The following is a 22241-nucleotide window of genomic DNA, read 5'->3' as shown; positions in this document are numbered from 1 at the left end:
CAGATCTGAGGCCTGATGGTATCATTGTGATTTCATATTAAACTCGGTGTCTGGTGCAGCCTAATGCTCTCTACATGCAAGTTGAAATATACTGCATGCATTTCACACTCTCCCTTTTTTACATCTCCCAGAAAATCATTATGTTTTATACAGACTGGGTTCTCATAAACATTTTTGGAATTTCCTAATTCAATTCCAATTTAAGTATGTCTTTGTTCATAAGTTTTTCCAACTGTCATTCTAGTTGGCTCATGCCTCTTTTCTGACTCTATTTTAGGGTCCACTCCCCCACAGTTCTCATTAGAACCTTTATTGAAGATGGATTCAGGAAGAGAAAGGAGACATGTTTCCCTTTTGCTAGAAGCTATTATTTGAAACAAGAAAGAAAAAAAGAAAAAAAAAAGTTAGAGAAAGTGTGCATATATGTATGGATTCCAATTATTCATGTTAAACTCTGTTAACATTTACTTGGATAGTTGAAAATTTATGGCATCAGACATATTATTATTAGATCTCACTAAACAATCTAAAGTAACTTTACGTTCTTGCAGCCCTACCAAGAAATAATAACATTACCATGCAAAAAGTCCTACTTTGCAGAGAAAGGATAATTGTGTGAGGGCTATAAATAAAGTATGGTAGACATTAAAATGGAAAACTTTTTAAACTAGCACTGAGGAATAAAACACATTTTTAAATGTACTAACATGGAAATGTATCTGTTACTTTTCCACTTCCTGTCCATTTCATGTCCATCCTATTTCTAACTGAAAATTTGTAATTTAAATAATATTTGGTTTAGGCTTAGACACTTTGAAGGAATTTCTTTGGGTTGACATTAAATATTTACATATATATTTTAGCAAAGAAGTAGGTGTTATATTCAGAATGACAAATGAATTAATAATAAGTTAATGGAGATATTCCCTTAGGTACGTGAAATATCAGCTGACTTGCAATTATACTGTGTATATTTCCCAAGGGGAAAAAAATCATATCCTGTCACAGAGGATGAAGAATTGGAGAAGTTGACAGTGATATGCACCAGAACTGATGGCAGTTGTTAACGTGTGATTTTGTTACAAATTGGTGGCATCTAGGATACAATCTTAGGACCATTATTGACTCAAAAAGTTCTATTTTTAATGGTTACAGAAATCAGAAGGTGTATACTTCTTTAAAGTTTATAAAAAGCTCTCATGAACCCTAATTTAGTTTATCTTCACTTGTAATCTCTAAGTCAAAGGAAAAACTGTTGAAACTAGTTTTATTAAGTAGTATTAATCAATATTCCCATTTGATTGAAAAAATACAGAAACCCAAGAATTTTTAAAGATTAAGTCACATTTAATAGGATTTAATACAGATATTCTGGCTCTGAATCCTCATATTTTCTCTCTGGATGAAGATGTTGCCAAAAGGCCATCTCCAACTTGTTTACATTAGGCTTTCAAATAAAATCTACAGAGAAAAAGAATAGAAACATACATCTAAAATAATAGCAAATGAAAGAATGTCTGCTTCTAGTTAGAGCTTAAAATATTGCTAGAGACTACAGTTCTCAACATAACAAGAGAAAACAACCACATGAGCTAAAAAATAATATATTTTTACATTTGTCAGAAAGCTGAAGATTCAGGGAAACTTAACTAAATTAAATTTCAGAAAAAGACAAGCCATTTATAGAAGGAGGAAACTCTGAGCAGTTTTTATCCCTGGCACAGTGATCGAGTGGTAAGGAAATAATGAACTTGTCAATGACTGGAATAAGAAAAAGTCAAACTAAATGTTCATAAACCATTACCGTCTGGGTATGAACTTGTGTGGCAGAATAGAATTCCAAGATGTCCTAGACACGGGACAAATTTTACCCCCTTTTTGTCCCTTTCTTGTGCATCTATTTCAGGTGCATGAGTGCAATGTGCCAAAAGCAGGTAAGGAAAGCTGAGATACAAAGCACCTTGGTCTCTCAGGAACCAAAGACAGAGAGGGCAGCAGGCAGGAGAGTTGAAAGAAATCTGAGACATTGCTGGCTTTCACCTGCAGAAGGCAGAGGGTTGGACACGAGAGAGAGAGAGAATACAGACAGGTGGACGGATAGATAATTATAAATGAAGAATTCATTAACTGATGAACAAACTGAACACGAATGAAATAACCCACGGACTGACTTTATTTGAACCGGATCCAAAGTAAGTTCTTCAAGGAATTTCAACTTCTTCATGTTTAAATTATCTATTTATCTCTTTTATACGCACTAGAAATGTAAAGGTCTTTGTGAAGATTTTTCCAACCCTTTTCCATCAGAGTTAATCACTCCCTCTTCAAAGTACCTATAAAAACTTTGTACTAAATTCTATTACACGAGTGGCATTTCTATTGCCATGTTTTCAATATATGCATCTCACAAAGGATTATGAGTTCCTCAAAGAAATGCAGTTTATCCTGTTCATTTCTGGATCTCCTCTATCTGTTGCATTGCCTGGAGCTCCGAAGATGCTCCATAAATATTTGCTGAATGAATCTGTTTTGTTAAACAAAGAACACTTGCAGTAAAATGACTACCCCAGAGTTTTAATAAATGGCATATCTTTCTGCAAATATTGAAGTGAGATTAGATTTCTTTAGCATGTTACACACATATATTAACCAAACACAATCTCACTTCCCAGTTTTTTCTTTCCTCTTTGGACTGAGAGCTATCTAAAAGCAAATGAAATTATGGCCATCATTTTACCAATGAAGGGAGAAATGATTTGCACATTTGAAAGGGTATTTCTGTCTTAGCAGTGGATATATTGATCATCTATTAAATATAAGTCTGTCAACTAATGAAACGAGATCTATTTGAAAACAAACTTTTGAATTACTTGTTTTATAGTCATTGCCCTTTCTGAACTATTTACTGTTTTTTCTCGTCCCTATTTCTTTGTATTGCTGTCACAACTCTGAACCTGATCCACACAGAGCCTAGAACTTGGATAACAATTAGGAATCACCAAATAATTGTTTGATAAAACTATACAGACCCTCAAAATTCTTCACTTCCATAACCTCTGATCAAAATCTGCCTGACTTTGATTACTTAGTATCACATTCTTCTTCGGAAGCAGCAAAATATGGTTCAAAAGCTAGTGAAAATGGCAGAGAATATCTTTCCCATCTGTCTGTATTAAACTTCAAGTGAGAACTCTGGACGTTCTTATTAGTTGATTGGATTTTTCTACCTATCAGAAAACAATCTGAATTTTAAATGATTTTTTTCACTGATTTGATGAATGGTAACATGTCAGCAAAAATTCCTTGGTCTTTTCAATCTAACTCAACAGAGATATCTCATTAAAGTAGCTACAGATTATTACCGCAGTCCTTGGAAATATCCTTGTCAGGGCTTACCTGGAATGCCAGTGATTCCAGCTGCTAGAATATAGATTTAGAAGATGTAGGACCTTAATCCATTTTTCACATGTTAGTCACAGGACTCTACAGCTGTAAATGCTAGAGGCAGAACTAAGTTCGTTCTTAGCACTTTATGGAAAGGATACATCTTGAACAAATATTTGACCCCATGATCTTATTAACACAGAGCTAATTATTTTTCATCGGTGTCCCTGTCTTTGTTTGGGGACAACTGTATAATACCCTAATGGATTGAACTGCATTATACTGCAATTGTATAGCATCCTAATGGATTGAATTGCATTCTGAAGTGAATTTACTCTCATAACTTAAAAGATAGAAATAGTTTTCCCCATCCCATTAAAATCCAGGACATTTATACATTGTAGACATGCTTACTCTGAAATTTGTTCCTTTGGGTATTTTTCTTAAAAAAAAATTTTTTTTCTTCAAATGTTTACCATGAAGGATAATAAAAGAAAAAAATCAATAGAACAGAGAATTGTCACCGAACATTAGGGTAGAAAAAAAGCTTCATTGACTTTTAATTCTAAAAAGATTGCAATTGGAGAGTCTACCTCATAAATACTTGTGCAATAATGTATTTGTAAAAAGTTCATATATACATATATACATACTTGCTTTTTAGGGCTGCACCTGTGACATATGGAAGTTCCCAGACTAGGGGTCGAATCCCAGCTGCAGTTGCCACCCAGAGTCAGAGCCATAGCAATGCAGAATCAGAACCGCATCTGTGACCTACACCAGCTCATGGCAGTGCTAGATCCTTAGCCCACTGAGCAAGACCAGGGATTGAACATGCATCCTCATGGATAGCAGTCAGGTTAGTTCCCATTGCATCACAATGGGAACTTCCAAAAGTTCATAATTATTTTGGCCACACTCATGGCATATGGAAGTGTCCTGGGCTGTGGACTGAACTTGTATTACAGAAGCAATCCAAGCTGCTGCTGCAATGGCAATGTCAGATCCTTAACCCACTGCGCCACAAAAGAACTCCAAAAGTTTATACACACACACACACACATATTCATTTATTTAATTTATTTTTGTCTTCTTAGGGCCACACCCATGGCATATGGAGGCCAGGCTAGGGGTCAAATCCGAGCTGTAGCTAACGGCCTACATCACAGCCACAGCAATGGGGGATCTGAGTCACGTCTGTGACTTACACCACAGCTCACGGCAACGCCAGATTCTCAACCCACTGAGCAAGGCCAGGGATCGAACCTACAACCTCATGGTTACTAGTCCGGTTCATTAACCACAGCGCCACGACAGGAACGCCCAAAAGCTTATAATTTTAAAGGTGCCTAGTTCTATTTCTGTTTACGAGGCTTTTATTTAATACTTACTGCTGCATTATATTTGTTACAAACATTCAAATAATTAAAAAGACAAGAAACACTGTTAAAACATTTTTTTTGCCATAAAATCAAAGATCTTTGTTGGTATTCCCAATTGTCCCCTTCCCAGCTAAATCTGGATAAATCACTTGTACTCCCTATTTTTCTATCTGTATATATTTGGGTGATTAACAATTACTTCCAGAAGTTGTCTGTGAAAATTAGTGGAAAGAATTCCTGGTGCCCTGCTGGAATCCACCCAATATTAGATTATTTGGATAGTTTTCTTGAAGATGATTATTGAATTTTAAGGAATCTGCAATCAATATAAGCAGTAAAGGTGGTCTCAGAAATCAGGGGCTATGTTCTTAGCCATTAGTGGGACAGTATTACGGCAGAATATCTACTTGTCCAATCTGTCTGTCTGTCTACTGCTTATCTATTCTCCATATTCTAAGTTCCTTGCAATCATAACTCTCCAACATCATAGAAGCATCATTTATTATTTGTATTATATTTTCAATTATAGCTCAGACATTCTAAGAGTGTCTTTGAATAGACAACAAATTTTTGACGGTTGTGTGCACTACAAGCCCAACTATTGCTTTTGAACCTAAAGAAGAAAGTAATTTCTTCCAAGGCACCTTGCAAATCTCAAAGTCCATGAGTAAAAGATAATTTCAGAAGGAGAAGAAGGGAACAATGACAATACCTGAGTATGCTGAAACGCTGAGTAGCTGAAACGCTCTCCTTTCATGAATGAAGAAACTACTAATTAGTTACGAAAGAAGGCAAACATTCTCACACCTTACCTTTGTTTCCTTTTAATAACTGTAGATATCGTTAGCTTACTTGTGCCATTTCCTGTGTCTAACTTCAAGGACGACCTCGGCCTTGTGGTCATTGTCCTCTGGCTTTGGACGTAACAGCAGGGATTGCAACACGGTCTACGAAGTCTCCTACGAGGAGATAAACATATATGGCAACTCCTCACAGTCCTCCAAGAGTACCTCTTATGGAGCTCAGGTTATCAAGCACAAAGGTTTTTAAATAGTTTAAGATAATGGAAAAAAATACTTAGAAAAGTGCTAACTATGTTATTATCATCCTTCCCCAAGATTTTTAGGGTTCTATTTTCAGCCACCTCTTTCCTTTTTCTTAGAGTGAAAAACTAACAGAGTCTGCATATATTTATTTTCTCTCCATGACATATACATTGTTGGGTAATGTTTACAATTTATTAAACTCACTCAGTGTTAAGTATGCAGCAGGGTAGTGGAAATATGGGAGGTGAGGTTTTTTTTTTTTTTTTTTAAGTGGTTGCATCTGCAGCATATGGAGGTTTCTGGGCCACGGATTGAATATAAACCACATTGCGACTTATGCCATAGCTGCAGCAATGCCTGACCATTTAACTCACCGTGCCAGTCCAGGGATCAAACCTGCACCTCCACAGCAACCCAAGCCACTGCAGTCAGATTCTTAACCCACTGTGCCCCAGCAGGAACTCCAAGGGAGGCAATTATTATTATTATTATTATTATTATTGTCTTTTTGCTATTTCTTAGGCCGCTCCCACAGCATATGGAGGTTCCCAGGCTAGGGGTCGAATCGGAGCTATAGCCACTAGCCTACGCCAGAGCCACAGCAACGCGGGATCCGAGCTGCGTCTGCAACCTACACCACAGCTCACGGCAATGCCCGATCGTTAACTCACTGAGCAAGCGCAGGGACCGAACCCACAATCTCATGGTTCCTAGTCGGATTCCTTAACCACTGCGCCATGACGGGAACTCCAAGGGAGGCAATTTTAAGGCTTAATTTATAAAGAAACTATAAGAAAGAGAGATTTCTAACTCAGCTATGAGATGTAATGAGATTTAGCTCTTGGAGATTCATAATAGAGACATGTCCAGAAGTAACACTATATTTTCTATTAGAAAAATGTGAATATCTCAAACAAGTCTTTCTTAATGTCATTTAATATGATTTTTATTTTCAGAAATACTTAAATAAAACTAGACAATATCTTTACATCCATACTTCCTTTCTCTCTCCCCCTCATACTCAGACACACATGAAGCTTTTGGTTCTGCCACTGACTTTTAATGAGGCAAATGCTGAAATTTAAAGTAGGAGTCCTAAAGGCCTTCTCTCAATTTCTTTCTATTAAACTAATGACTTTTCAAAATAAATTATTTTGGGGAAAAAAACTAATGGGCTTGCAACAACCCTAGCTGGAAAATCTTCAGGCAAGAACACTTTTGAAAGGATTCTGCTTCTTTTCTTTTTATTTATAAGAAATGTGATTTCCAGTTAGTGAAAACAAATAAATAAATAAGGTGAGCTTGGGGCTAGAAGCAACTTCTGTGCACCTTAAGGTTTTTCAACTTGCATTTGACCAAAATTCTCTACATATTCAGCACAAGTTGGAATTTTATCCATAAATTTTATTAACAAATTCTATCCATAAATACCTTTGTTAAAAATATTTTTCAGGAGTCCCCATTGTGGCTCAGCGGTAATGAACCCAAATAGTATCTGTGAGGATTCGGTTTGATCAGTGGGTTAAATATCTGGCGTTGCCTTGAGCTGTAGGTGTAGGTCGCAGACAAGGCTCGGATCCTGCATTGCTGTGGCTGTGGCATAGTCTGGCAGCTGAAGCTCCAACCTGACCCGTAGCCTGGGAACCTCCATATGCTGCAGGTATGGCCCTAAAAAAGCCAAAACAAATATATATTTTTAGTTTTCCTTTTTAATCCTTGCTACTGTTTAAAAAGTCAGGTAAGTTAAAATTCTGTCTCCTAATATAAAGCAGTATCTATAATTTTACTGCACCCCAAATATTATTCTTTCTTGTTCAGGAAATAGGGTTAACTTTTTTGTGTGTCTTCTTTTCCTGAAACTTAGTGAACCCGCTTATATTTTTCTCTTGAGCAGCTTAAAATAACACGAATTGATTATCTTACACTCCTAACAACAGTTTTATTTATTTATTTATTTATTTTTTTTCACTGCTGTATCTGCAGCATGTGGACGTTCCCAGGTTAGGGTTTGAATTGGAGCTGCAGCTGCAGGCCTACACCACAGCTTGCAGCAATGCCGGATCCTTAACCCACTGAGACATAACCCTCACAGAGACCGTGTCGGGATCTTAACCCACTGAGCCACGAAGGGAACTCCCAGAGATTTATTATCTAACTGTTCCAGAGATCAGAAGTCCTGAATCAAGGGCTGCGACCTTTTCACTTATCCATTTATTAATTTTACACTTACTTATGAGCACTATGCTAGGTGCTGAAGAATTTTTGTTAATAAGGAATTGATTTATTATTGTAGTGTTTTCGGGCCTAAAGAATATGATTTTAACTAGTTTTCCTTAATAGAATTGACAAGAGTGACCTGACAGTCCACATTTGCCCCACTCCCGCTCAGATTATAATCTTCCTTGATTTCACAGTCAATTTAATCTGAATAAATTCTGTAAGTAATTTTACCTAACATTAGATTCACTATACAGACAGGGCAAACAAACGCATACATATGCGCATGCAATTTTTTTTAGTCTTTGTTGAAAAAAAAGAAAAATACAGAGATCATTTTGCATAATATGTTATAATCTACTGTATGATTGCCTGAAACGTTTTTCAAGGTATATTTAGTTGTACTTAACAATGTCTACCTTTTTTCCTACAATGGAGAAAGAAGGCCTTTGACTCCCACAGAATCTTTTCTTGAACAGTTGCAATTTTTCACTCCTGAGTCATTTAGATTGCAATGGTAGCAAATGGCTTTAAAGAGCTGCGGTGAGATGAAAAAGGTTAATTTTCCTAAAACGGAAATCTCCAGTGATTTCTAGTGATAATTGAGAGGCTGCATGAATAAATGATCCTGATGTAAAGAAATCTGGAATGTTAAATGAGAATTTTGATAGGTTATTTGCAACTAAGGTATAAAGAAACTGAAAAACGGTATATCCGAAACTGACTTGCAGCACGCTCTTAATAAGGACGAGACTTTTCAGATTTCATGCAGAGAGTTTAACCAGCACTACTTTCAAAAGAAATAATTTCTCCAAAGAGATCTCTGAGTCAGGCAGTGAATTTTGTACACATACAGGGGACCGGTGGTTATCAAAGGGATACCATCTCTGCAAAAATTATTATGAGCCTTGAATGTAGAAGGTTCCGAGCTAAGCCCTTTGCTAAGCCCTACTAGCTGAGCGACGTCGGCAAATTATTTGACATTTTTCAAGCTGTTTCATCATCTGTAGTGAGACTGTTGGTTGTATTATGAAACAATAGAGAAACGTCCCCACCTTCAAAACTGTAGATAAAAAGGAGAGCAATATTGCCGTATCACAGGAAATGGAAAGACACTGAGAGTCAAATTTTACAGTTTACATTCAAACACTTAGGACTGAGTACTAAGTTCACTGCTTAAAAACTATGTCCATTCAATCTTGTTACTCTACTGATTTAAATTTCGTTACCTAATTTGTAAAATTTTGAATTAAAAAATTGCTTAGAAGATTAAGTGAAATAATCCATGAAAAGTTCTCAGAATGACAATTTTATAATTTAACAACACAGAAGATATACTACTAACTCCTCCTGAATTTGACAATTTGGAGGAGGGCTGGTCTGACTTGGAACTATCCTTAAAGTTGCATGTGATTTAGCAGTGGCCCATCTTTAGGGAATTTGCTTTGATAAGTAACAACTCATACTCGGCATAGCAACACAGAAGCAGAGGCATGTACATGGTTGCTTCTAAATTACTATTATGTCAGTCAAAACAATTAGTTGGTTAAATATTTTAAATAATCATCCTGGATATTATTTGTAAAACAGCTTTGTTGTATTTATAAGTGGGTTTATAAGTAAGGATAAGCTTCTAACAAGCTCTTTTTTTTAAATTTTAATAAATATGGAACTGTGTAATCTAAAATGAATCAAGTTTAACTGTAGTATCTCAAGTCTAAAGAGTACACTAGTCAAAGAAGTTAGTATCTGAGAATTTTGTTACAGAACTATTTTAAGTGTGCTATTTAGGCAATGCATTTATAAATGATATGTAAGAAATACTAATTCAGAACCTATGTTACGAATCTTTTTTTTCCATCTTTTTAGGGCCACATCAAGGCATATGGAAGTTCCTGGGCTAGGGATCAAATTGGAGCTGCAGCTGCTGGCCTATGCCACAGCCACAGAAATGCCAGATCTGAGCAGCCTCTGTGACCTACACCACAGCCCACGGCAACGCCGGCTCCTTAGCCCACTGAGCGAGGCCAGGGATTGAACTCGCATCCTCATGGATACTTGCTGGCTTTTTTACCGCTGAGCCACAATGGGAACTCCCTCTTATGAATCTTCTTCACACTAAGACAACATATAATGTACTAATTGTCATTTATGGCAATTAAGGTTATATTGGTTAAATTTTCAAATACACCATGTAGAAATAAGAAAAATATCACATCACATAAACAAAAGTATAAAGTCATTTACATCAGTTGAAACAATAAAGAGAAGCAATTATTAACTATTTTAAAAGGAGAAAGTCTTTGTAGTTTTCCTGCATTAGTTGTTGGGGGGATAAAGTGAATGACCATTTTTCTAATTATTGTTCATAATGGTCAGATAATTTTATAGACAATACTTATTGTTCATTACAAATAATTATTGTTTTGTTTCCCCCAGTCATTTTTATGAATCCTCATAGCAAAGACATTTTCCCCCTTCCCCATAATTGCAGAGGAATCGCTTGTAGCCCCATGAAAACTCAGACTGGGCTCTGAAAACACTCAGCCATACTAACTTCGGGGGTTAGGTCTAAATCTTCAGAGCTGTTCCAGTCTAGACACTCACAACTCATTACAAAGGTTTTGTTCTTTCTCAATTGAAAACACAACAGGAGAAAGAATCAAGAAACAGAAAATTCTCCAGCTCAATCTTAAAATAATTACACAGAAAATTAGTCTCATCCCTATGGGATACTACTAAAAAAAAGAAGAAGAAGGGAGGGAAAATTGACTCCGGCCATGTTCCTTCTATGAGGTGCACATGGATAATACAAAACGTTGACAATCACCACTATGCCCTGGCCTAAAAAAAAAAAAAAAAGTCTATTATTCTCCACTGATTAAGAAGTGAATAAAATGATGTGCATACAGCTTTTACACATTGTGATAATAACTTTCCACTCCAATCCAACAGATGTTATTTTCTTTCTAAGCTCCCCAAACAAGATTTCACTTTGCATAAAGTTGCCAAATTGCTTCCCATCAACTTAAACTAAAGGTGCACCCCAGAATCTAGACTTACAGATCAAAACCCGATGGTAACACAGAGAAGAAACGACACGAGAGGTATGAAGAGCAGCTCTTAAAAAGCATTAAAAGGCAAAGCAGGGAGAGTTGAATGCTTAAGTGTTTGCAGTAGTTGAGGCAAGTTCCAAGTTTCTCTTTTATTTTCTCTTTTATTCCGCTCCCTAACATCTGGCATTGAGTACATTTTCAGTGAGTTCGTTGAAAGGATAAGAAACAAAATTTCTTAATCTTTAACTACAGTTAAGCAAGATATACCTTGCTGTCCTAGAGATTTTGTCCTCTCCTTTTGAAAGGCTAAAATAAAGTGATTAATTCTGTGGGGTTTTAACCTAAGATTCTACCCTTCTTCCCTTCCTCCTTCTGGAGCCTTTCCTCCCTCTCCCTCCTCCCCTCCTTCCTCCTTCCTTCCACTTTCTGCTTTCTCTTTTTTTTTTTTTTTTGGCAGAAAAATTCATATGCCCAATTAATTTTATTGAAAATTACTAACAATTTTAAAAGCAAAGCTGTCATATTTCATCCTGGCATTTATTTCCAAGACCTGAATCTTGCACCAAGAAGCAAACACTTGGAGCTCTTTTCTTTTCCATTTACCTAGATTTTCCTTACAAATATATTTTTGGAGTTCCTGTGTGGCTCAGTGATAATGAACCTGACTAGTATCCATGAGGATGCCAGTTTGATCCCTGCCTCGATCAGTGGGTTAAGGATCCAGCTTTGATGCAAGCTGTGGTGTAGGTGGCAGCTGCAGCTCAGATCTGGGATTGCTGTGGCGTAGGCTGGCAGCTACAGCTCTGACTTGACCCCTAGCCTGGGAACTCCTGTACGCTGTGGGTACAGCCCTAAAAAGACAAATATATATCTATTTAGAACACTTTTAAGTTTACAGAAAAAAATCTGGAAGATAACTGAGTCCAAGCTCCTATTGCTCACTACACAACAGGCCAATAAATCATTATGTTCTGCAATGGAACTCTACAAGGGAACTTCAATAATTGGCTACTCTTAATTATTAAATTAATACTTGTCAGGTAATAAATCGATGATCATAATGTTGTTATTTTAACAAGGCATTATGAGTTCATTCTTTCATACATTTGAAAGTAATACTGCTCACACTTTTATGAGCAATTATGGATAACCTTGAGGTCAACAGAAATTTCATTCTTTAATCTAAAGATAATAAATGCCTTTATTAGTATAGTGTGTAGAAAGCAAACACAAACGCTGGTGGCAAACAGAACAGGCTCTCAATAATAGTACAATGACAGCTAAGGGTGTGATGTCAAGAAAAATACTTAAAGTTACTTAATAATAAATTTCCTGCCTCATACGTTTAGGGCTTTGTTACGCAAAATAGAGAATATTTCTTAATATTGAATAATACCAGTGACACAGCAGGTTTTCAAAGATGTTAATTTCCACTTAAATTGTATTATTTTATTCGTTCATTCTTATATTATGTGGCACCCATCCTATCAAGCAAAAAAATTGCATTTGATTCTGTATACATTACATTAAGAGGAATATAGTTCAAAAAAGTTTATCAAGATATTAATAAATAGGAAGAATTAGGAAGCCTGAAATCATGTCATGAGAAAGTGATAAAAGTGTTTACATTTAATAATATAAGGATATAACTAACATTACATAAATGTTAAAATGTGATTCAGGGATTACAAGTTTCTTTGTAGTTTTGTAAAGTGGGAATAGATGTTTGGAAGCAAAGAATTTTGAAAAAGTGTAAGGCATAATTATATTTATAATAGAACTGCCTAGATTTTGAGTAGCATTTGAGTGTAGTGTAGTAGCATGTTTTTTTTCTTCCAATATATTCACCTATTAGAAAAGTTGTCAATGAAGGATTTCAAGCCCAGCTGGTGTAGTGGTTTGACAATTTTATAATGCATAATATCAGAGTGCCAATTAAATTCAGATTTCTGGACTTCACCCTTTTAAGAGAATGATTTTAAGGGTGATTTTGAGACATGCAGCTGATGCAACACTGGTACAAAAGCATTTGAGAAATTCTGCTCTAAGGGTATGGCATGACCAGTTCCAAGGTTTATTCCAATCTTTGTATAACAAGAATTAATAAGATAAATGCCTCTAGCAGAGATGTGATTCAGTCTGGGCCTCTAATCATGAGGATAATTTCACCATGAATCTCAATATTGTACAAAATGACATGGCATTATGTAAATCAGAGCAGAGATAAGTCTTTAACTTCAACTAATTTCTAAAATACTAGCAATTTCTACAATGGGGATCAAAGATATTTGACCTCATGATAGTATCTTTCCAGTTACCATATCTTAAATATAATGAAGTAGAAATCAGGTGGCAGTGGCATTTATTGCTTCTGGGACAATATGCAATATTTAACACACTCTACACTAATAAATGTTTATGTCATTGTCACATTGCTAAGAAAACTGCAATATTTATTTCAGAATACAATTGGTTCTTGCAATAAGAAAAACCAAACACATTTTAACAAAAGTGTCAGCTATTTCAGAGCCGGTGCAAACTCAGCACTGTACTTTTGAAAATTGACAGTACTTTAAGTCCAATTGGTTGGAATGAATAACAATAACATTTCATTCTTATAATAACCTGCTACTTATTAAGACTGCATAATAAGTAGAAGCATAAGAATCATACAATTCTATGATTTTCACCTGGGAATATAATTTTTATTTAAATAACTTTCCCCTGAATGCATTTAAAAATAAGAACAAGGGTTTTATGTGCAATTACAATATTTTAGTACATGTAGTGGTAATTCATATCTATTAAATATTTAAAACACACTACTATTCAAATATTTTGAAGGTGTTATATAACTAATCTCCCCTTTATCTATTTTACTGTATTTAAGTAATCATAACCGAGAAGTAAAATCAGCTAGACTATAGTAGGATGTGGCTACTTTTGATACTAAAACAGGTTTCATGCAGAGATTTTCTTATAGTAGTTTAAGTACTTAAGATTTTGAAATGATGTAATTTCAAAAAAAATAAAGATGTGAGGAGAAAAAAATCTATTACGTTTTAAAATGGGGTTACTTTCACATCCCAAATTAAAAATGGTATAATCTTGGAGTTCCTGTGGTGGCTCAGCAAAAACGAACCCAACTAGTATTCATGAAGCTGCGGGTTCAATCCCTGGCCTCACTCAGTGGCGTAAGGATCTGGCGTTGCCATGAGCTGTGGTGTAGGTCACAGACGCAGCTTAGATCTGGCGTTTCTGTGGCTGTGGCATAGGCTGGCAGCTCCAATTCAACCCCTAGCTTGGGAACTTCCATATGCCACACCTTTGGCCCTAAAAAAAAATACAAAATAAAAACAAATACGTAAATGAAAATGGTATAATCTTAATATGCAACTATTAACCAATATATCAGAAATATTACCTTACAGTTTATGAAACCCTATGTTAGCAAGGGTACAGTTGTCTCACACTGATTACGAGTACATATCCCAAGCAAAGATAAGTGTTTCAACTCCCCAAAGCAGACACCTGAACAAGTGAGGATGTGTTGTTTAACTCAGGACACTTTTATTTACTTGTACTAGAAAAATCTCATCAACCACAGCCTCTTTTTCATATTTCTATATGGTGGGCACCCCTTCCAAAACCAACAAAGAAGAGGGTTTCTATTTCTGGAAACACTATGGCATCATCAAGAATGAGGAAAATTCTGGGGTTTGATTCAGCCTTGTATTTAAAATTGGCTGCTCTGAGTAAAAGATATTTTACAATCAAATAAAGGTTACAAAACATTGAAATAGCGTATTGACTTGTCTGTGTGCCCAAAAGACCAGAGGAGAGCCTACTAAGAAAAAAGAGGTTCTGATTGATTTCAAACTTTTGCTTTTTATTGATTCACTGTCTATTATTTTCTTTCCCTCTTATCAATGTAGATGATAAATCACACCTATTCCCCAATTAATAGCTTCGAAGGAAGAGTTTAAAGTTCCACCTTAGAGTTTCTGTTATGTCTGGTTCCTCTTCATAGTATTTGTTAATTTCTTCTTCATTTAAAATTTTTTCTTTTATATAAGTTTTTTTCTTTATTAGGAACTGCTTTAGTATTATTTTCCAGTTTATGAATATACATGGTCATTATGCCTAAGCTAGTTGTTACTCCAACTACTGAAGATAATTTCTATTTCAATGAATGTCTGTTTCCTTTCTCAAATTTCCTGCTGGATATTTGATTTTACATATCCATTTATTTTGTTTTATTACTACATCTTGTTCTTTTTAAATGAATACTATTATTCCCTCAAACTTATTTAGGGCCCCAAATTAATGAGTTTTTGTTAACTTTTAAGTTATTGTGGCAGTCCCCTAGGTAGTACTTTGGTTTATGTTGAGAAATTAGTCTGACATAAAGTGAAAATGCTCAGAAAAAGACACTTGTCGAGATAATAGTTGGCAGGTGAAACGAGATGCCAGAGGTTTCACAGAACTCAAAGCTTATAATGGCACATGAGCTCTAGGGTAAAAAAAAAAGGCAGAGAAATAATATTAAAAATTTTTTTTCTGGATCTTGAGAGTTTGGGACTTAGGGACAATGGGACAACATATTCTAATAGGGTAAGGGACTTATAGGAAAGTATCCTAATTGGTGACACTTACTGCATTCTGCAGGTGCCCAACTATTCTGGAGAGTCAGGAGCCTTCAGGAGTACACTGGTCATCTGAAATCAAAGAGAGAAAGAGGAATAAACAAACAAACAATAAAAGCACTACAGTGTAGAGGAAAAGAGGATAGACTTGAGGTTAGAGGTCCGTGAGTCCTTTATTTAAGAGTTTCATAATTACAGGCAAGTAAATTTCTGAATTTTCCCCTCTGTAAAGTGGGGATTAAAAATACTATCTAAATTCCACAAATGCCATAGAGATTATGTTAATCACAGTGGCTTTGATATTCTTAGGACACTGTAGAGCCATAAAAATATCAAATGGTACTAAAGTATAACCAAAAAATCCAGAAAATATATTGTGTAACCATGCTTTGCTTAAAACCACCTCTGGACTAGTAGTGGCTTAAAAAAAAATGCAGCTCTACTAGAAATAGAAGAAATTATCTTAACATGCATTTTAAAAATATGCGACCCACATATGAATAATAATATCTCTTAAGTTCTTCTAGTTTCTGGTTAAGTAGTTATGCATAGATACTGGGAGATAGTATAGAAAAGATCTGAGTCCATTAGACTTAGGACCTATTGCAACTTTGCCACTTGTCCAATTTGTGACCTCTGAAAATATGATAGCATCATAAATTTCATAAGATTGTCGTATATAATGCGAATAAAATTGTGTAAGAGTCCTAATATATGCTGAGCCCATAGTAGGCACTTCAAAATATTATTATCCAAGAAGCAAAGGAAAACAGTCTTTTAGTAAATTTTCTAGTCTTTAGTAAATTTGGTAGTTCACCTCACTCACCTTCAGCAGAAACCTCACTTTCAGTCAAGGAGGAGAGTGAATCATTCAACTCCCTAGACTCGGGGGTCACATTCCGACAGCCATCCTTCTAATGAGAGCACCAGCATGGAAACTCATCACCCTGCCATCAAAGCACTGGACCAGCACAGGAACGAGTTTCAATTACTTGCTGGGCAGATGTCTTGCCAGTGGTCATGGGTACGTGTTCCCTGTAGTGTCTCCCCAGGAAGTCTATGGTAGTGTAAATTTGCAAACTCCTTGTCACACTTCCAAACTAAGGAAAGTCAGTTTTAATGGAGTTCCTTTCCAGATGAGAATTGCAATAATTTGTGTGACTGAGGCTCCCATTGCTCAGGTTGTTGCTGCTGTTTTCAGCACCTAATGAATCACTGTGCAACACCTCATTGCATGTGAATTTATGCAAATTGACAATTAAACAAGGGGGTTATTTTAGTCAAATCAATCAGACATTGTATCTATTTGAAACGATAATGTAAGCATAATTGATGATGGATAATTAATGATTATCTGAAGCTGCTAACAATGCAATGATAAGAAGTATGAGAGGAGGGAGGTGCTGAGGAACGTGGGCTCTAAACAAGAAACTGAAGAGGACTTTTGCCTTATTTCCACAAACTACTGAAACCTTTTCTTGCAATTTATAACCATATCCACATTTTGTGCGACTGAACATTTAAGCACTGCTGTCTAAAGACATTCTGGAGGTAGTGAAGTGAATAAATACAGTAGTGTTACAGAATCTTGACTGTGTTAGAATCCTGGATCTTTCTGTATTTGAGTCCTGGCTTCGGAATACTACTACTCTCTCTTAGTTTCACACTCCTAATTTATTTGTTTGGTTTTGGAAGGGAGGTTTTTTTTTTTTTTTTTTTTTGGCTACATCCAAGGCATGCAGAAGCTCCCCGGCCAGGGAAAGAACCCGCATCAGAGCATTGCCGTGAGCCACAGAAACAGCCACCAGGGAATTCCTCACATTCCTAATTTGTAAAATAATTTCATGTTATAGTATCATGTATATATAATTGTGGTGAAAATGAAATCAGATATTAAATGTAAATGTTTATTATAATTCTGATTTCTTTTGGAACTTCTTTAGTTCCCATAGTGCTTCAGCTTTCCACTTAATTCTGGGCTGAAAAACTCTTGTTAAAAAATATAGAAAAAGACAAAACAAAATATAGAGTCACAAGACCAAAGGTACAGTTTATGAAAGAAATAATGGATAAGCCAGACTTCATTAAAATTAAAAATTCCTGCTCTGAGAAAGACAATGTCATGAGAATGAGAAGACAAGCCACAGACAGGGAAAAAAAAAAATTTGTGAATACATATCTGACAAAGAACTGTTATCTGAAATATACAAAGAACTCTTAAAACTCACCAATTAGAAAAAAATAACAGTCTGATTTTAAAAATTGACAAAGACCTGAACAGGCACCTCCTGTAGAAGATATACCTTTGGAAAATAAGCATATGAAAAGATGTTCAACAAAGTACATTATTAACGAACAATGAGAAACCCCTGTGCATGTATTGGAGTGGCCAAAATGCAAAACACTGACAATACCAAATGCCAGTGAGGATATGGAACAATAGAAACTCTCACTTACTGCTGATTCCCACCAAAATGCAAAATGGTAAAGACTCTTGGGAACACGATTTGATAGTTTCTCACAAAACTAAACATATTCTTATCATATAATCCAGCAATAGCAGTCCTTGGTTTTTCATGAAAATAGCAAAACATTATGACCACACAAAACCCCACAAATGGATGTTTTAAGCAAACTTATGGTTAATCATCAAAACTTGGAAGCCATCCAGACATTTTTCAGTAGAAAAAAATGGATGAATACACTGTGGTACATCCATAAAATGGAATGTTATTTTGCATTTAAGAGAAAGAAGTGATCTGGCCATGAAAAGAAATGGAGGAAACAAATGTATCTTACTAGGTGAAAGAAGCTAATCTGAAACTCTACATACTATATGATTCCAACTATATGACATTTCGGAAAAGCAAAGCTATTGAAAGAGTAAAAAGATCAGAGGTTGCCAGGGGTTAAGGGGAAAGGAGGAATGAACAGGTGGAGCACAGAGGATTTCAGGAAAGTGAAAATACTCTCCATGATTTTATAGTGCTGAATACATTTCCTTATACATGTATCCAAACCTGCAGAGTGCACAACAGCATATAGTGAGACATAATATAAACTACGGATTTTATATGATAATGATACATCACTATAGGTTCATCGGTTGTACCAAATGTGCTACTCTGGTACAGGATGTTGATAAATCTATAATGTTGATAAACGGGTGATTGTACACATGTAAAGTTGGAACTCTCTGTATCTTCCACTCAGTATGGCTATGAACCTAAAGCTATTTTCAAAAAAGGCTATTAAAAAAAATAAACCATGGATTCTGTCTCTTTGATACCCATACTTGCGATAATATCTCAAATCTCATTTAAGGCCACTCTTCCTGCTCCCCAGAGCTATCCAAATTCAATGTACTTAATAGCTAGAAGCCTATTTGGATTGTCTGTTTATTCTTGTGTGAGTTTTGACAGCTTGGATTTTTCAAGGAATTGTTCCGTTTCACCTAGGTTATCAAATCCATGGGCACAGAGTTGTTTTTAACATTTCTTTATTACCATCTATAATGTCTAAAGGATCTGTGACCATGTCCCCTTTCAATCCCCCAGGTATTGGCAATTTGTGTTCTCTTTCTTTTTTGTTGGCTGGACTGTTTAGAGACTTGTCAATTTTATGAATCTCTTCAGAGAAACAGCTTTTGGTGGTGTTGATTTTCTCTTAATATGCTGTGCTCAGTTTAATTGCTTTCTGCCCTAATTCTGATTATTTATTTTCTTCTCTTACTTTGGAAATAAGTTGTTCTTCTTTTTCTACTTTACTAATATGACTAATGTCAGATCCTTCTTCTTTTCTAAAATAGTCATTCAATGGCATAAATTTCCCTCTAAGTACTGTCATTGCTGCATCACACAAATTTTGATAAGCTGTGTTTTCATTTTCATTCACCTGAAATAATTTCCTTTTGACCCATCAATTACATAGATGAATATTGTTTAACCACCATGTATTTGGGGATTTTTAATTTTTTTCCAGTTATTTCTCTGTTATTTGCTTCTAGTTTAATTCCATTGTGATCTGAGAACAGCAAAATTCTTTAAAATTTTTAAGGTGTGTGTTAGGCTGAAATTGTGGGTCTGTCTTGGTGAATGTCTCACATAACCTTGAAAAGAAAGTTTATTCCTCTGCTGTTGGATGAAGATAGCCTACAGATATACATTATATCTAGTCAATTAATGGTGTTGTTGAATTCAGTTAAATCTTTACTGATTTTTGGTCTGCTGGACCTGTGCATTTCTATAGAGAGGTGTTGGATTTTCCAACTATAATAGTGAATTCATTTATTTCTCTTTCTACCATTTTTTTGCATCATGTGATTTGATGCTCTATTACATAGATGCACATTGTTAAGTATTCTTGGAAAAGTGGCCCCCTCATCATTATATAAAGTCCTTCTTTATTTCTAATAACTCTAATGTCTTCTTTGTCTGAAATTAATAAAACTTCTCCTGTTTGATTTGCTTAGAATTAGCATGAGCTATATTATACACACACACACACATACACACATATATATTTTTTTTGCTTTTTTTTTTTTTGCTTTTTTAGGGCTGCACCAGTGGCACATGGAGATTCCCAGGCTAGGGGTTGAATCGGAGCTGTAGGTGCTGGCCTATGCCATAGCCACAGCAATGCAGGATCTGAGCCACATCTGTGACCTACACCACAGCTCATGGCAATGCCAGATCCTTAACCCACTGGGTGAGACCAGGGATTGAACCCACAACCTCATGGTTCCTAGTCAGATTCGTTTCTGCTGCACCACAGCAGGAACTCCAGCACGGTATATTTTTATCCACCCATTTGGTCTATACGTAACTTTGTATAAAGTGAGTTCTTGTAGACAACATATGTTATTTTTTTTTATTTTTACATCCTGACAAACTGTCTTTTCACTAGATCATTGACATTCAAGGTGATTATTGATATTGTTAGATTGGCATCTACTGTATTTGTTACTATCGTCTATGTTTCTCTGTTCTTCATTCCTCTGTCTTCTTTTCCTTTCTTTTTTTTTTTTTTTTTGTGGTTTTAACTGATCATTTTATATGATCCTGTTTTCCCTCCTTTCTTAGTATCAGTTATACTTTCCGTTTCAGTTTTTTTAGTGGTTGCTCCATTACTTCACATCCTGTTAAATTTCATTTATGAGGAGTTCCTGTCATGGGTCAGTGGTTAACAAACCGACTAGGATCTGTGAGGGTGCAAGTTTGATCCCTGGCTTCACTCAGTGGGTTAAGGATCTGGTGTTGCCATGAGCTGTAATGTAGGTCACAGACATGGCCTGGATGCCACATTGCTGTGGCTGTGGTGTAGGCCAGTAGCTACAGTTCTGTTTCAACCCCTAGCCTGGGAACCTCCATATGCCACAGGTGCAGCCCTAAAGAGACAAAAGACAAAAAAAAAAAAATTCATTGTTGTAATCTGCTCATTGTAATTCTGAGTGAATTATTCTTTCTTTAACACCATTGTACTTCTTATGACATTACAGGAAGTTTTGAGGTATCAGATACAAACATAGATACCATAAAGTCATTGCTGAATCACTACTCAAGTAAAAACTCCATTCTTACACATACATAAGTTTCTTCCTCATAATAATTTAAGGCCATTTATTGACATTCAATAATACTGTATTCATTTTTACGCACAATAGCCACACTGAAACTCAGTATCTTTCAAGAAAAGACCTTTAATAATCTCATGTGTCTAAAAGCAAGAGATTTATATTGATTTGATTGGGTATTACTTTCAATCTCTGCCAGGCTATTCTATGCCTGGGTTGGCCGCTGTCAGCTGATTTAGACTGTCCTTCCTTGGCTGACTGGGCTATTGGTATTTTCAGCTCTGCTACCATATCTCCAACCTCTTACATGTAACCTCTGGCGTGTTTTAATGGGAATGGCAGAGACAGAAATGCATAAGCAGATTATATAAAGGTGTTTTTAAGTCTCGTCATGGCCTGAAGTCTACTAACATCCATTGGTAATGAGTCACAACACCAAGTCCAGATTCAAGAAGTGAGATAGATCTTGTCCATAATGGGCTGTCACTGGAAAGTTACACGACAAAGGGTATGGATTAAAGTAGGGCAAAAAATTAGAGCCAAGTTCTTCAATTTTCCATATACACTACCCTTTTATATTTATTTTATTTTATTTTATTTCATTATTTTTCTTTAGGGTTGCACCTGAGGCATATGGAAGTTCCCAGGCTAGCTGTCAAATCGGACCTGCAGCTGCTGGTCTATATCACAGCCACAGCTACGCCAGATCTGAGCCACATCTATGACCTATACCACAGCTCACTGCAATTCTGGATCTTTAGCCCATTGAGCAAGGCCAGAGATTGAACCCACGTCCTCATGGATACTAGTCAGCTTCGTTTCTGCTAAGCTGCAATGGGAACTCCTACAGTACCCTTTTTATTTTTAATTTGTATAGAGCACAATTATTTGAAAAATGCCAGTTAGTATGTTGCTTGAATTTTGTCCAGGAAATGACA

The 22241-nt window shown here is 35.8% G+C and overlaps 1 long non-coding RNA gene across 6 annotated transcripts in view; it reads right to left on the bottom strand.

Moving 5' to 3' along the window:
* Window positions 1-22241, bottom strand: part of LOC110262070 (uncharacterized) — a 1266882-nt gene that overhangs the window by 506581 nt on the left and 738060 nt on the right. For 4 of the 6 annotated variants that reach the window (XR_014813695.1, XR_014813705.1, XR_014813708.1 and 1 more), the window contains 2 exons: window positions 15742-15803; window positions 2925-5725 (listed from right to left, as the gene is read on the bottom strand). This is a non-coding gene — a long non-coding RNA (uncharacterized LOC110262070). Of the gene's footprint in view, window positions 1-2924; window positions 5726-15741; window positions 15804-22241 lie in introns of those variants that run through there. The other 2 variants (XR_014813707.1, XR_014813697.1) reach the window with 2 other exon arrangements.

Source organism: Sus scrofa, chromosome 8 (assembly GCF_054392235.1).
Source record: "Sus scrofa isolate SSC_HxYL_T2T_F1_AM1 chromosome 8, Sscrofa_HxYL_maternal_Yorkshire_Landrace_v2.0, whole genome shotgun sequence".
NCBI lineage: Eukaryota > Metazoa > Chordata > Mammalia > Artiodactyla > Suidae > Sus > Sus scrofa.
Note: the sequence above shows the minus strand (reverse complement) of the source record. Positions and strands in the feature narration are given on the sequence as shown.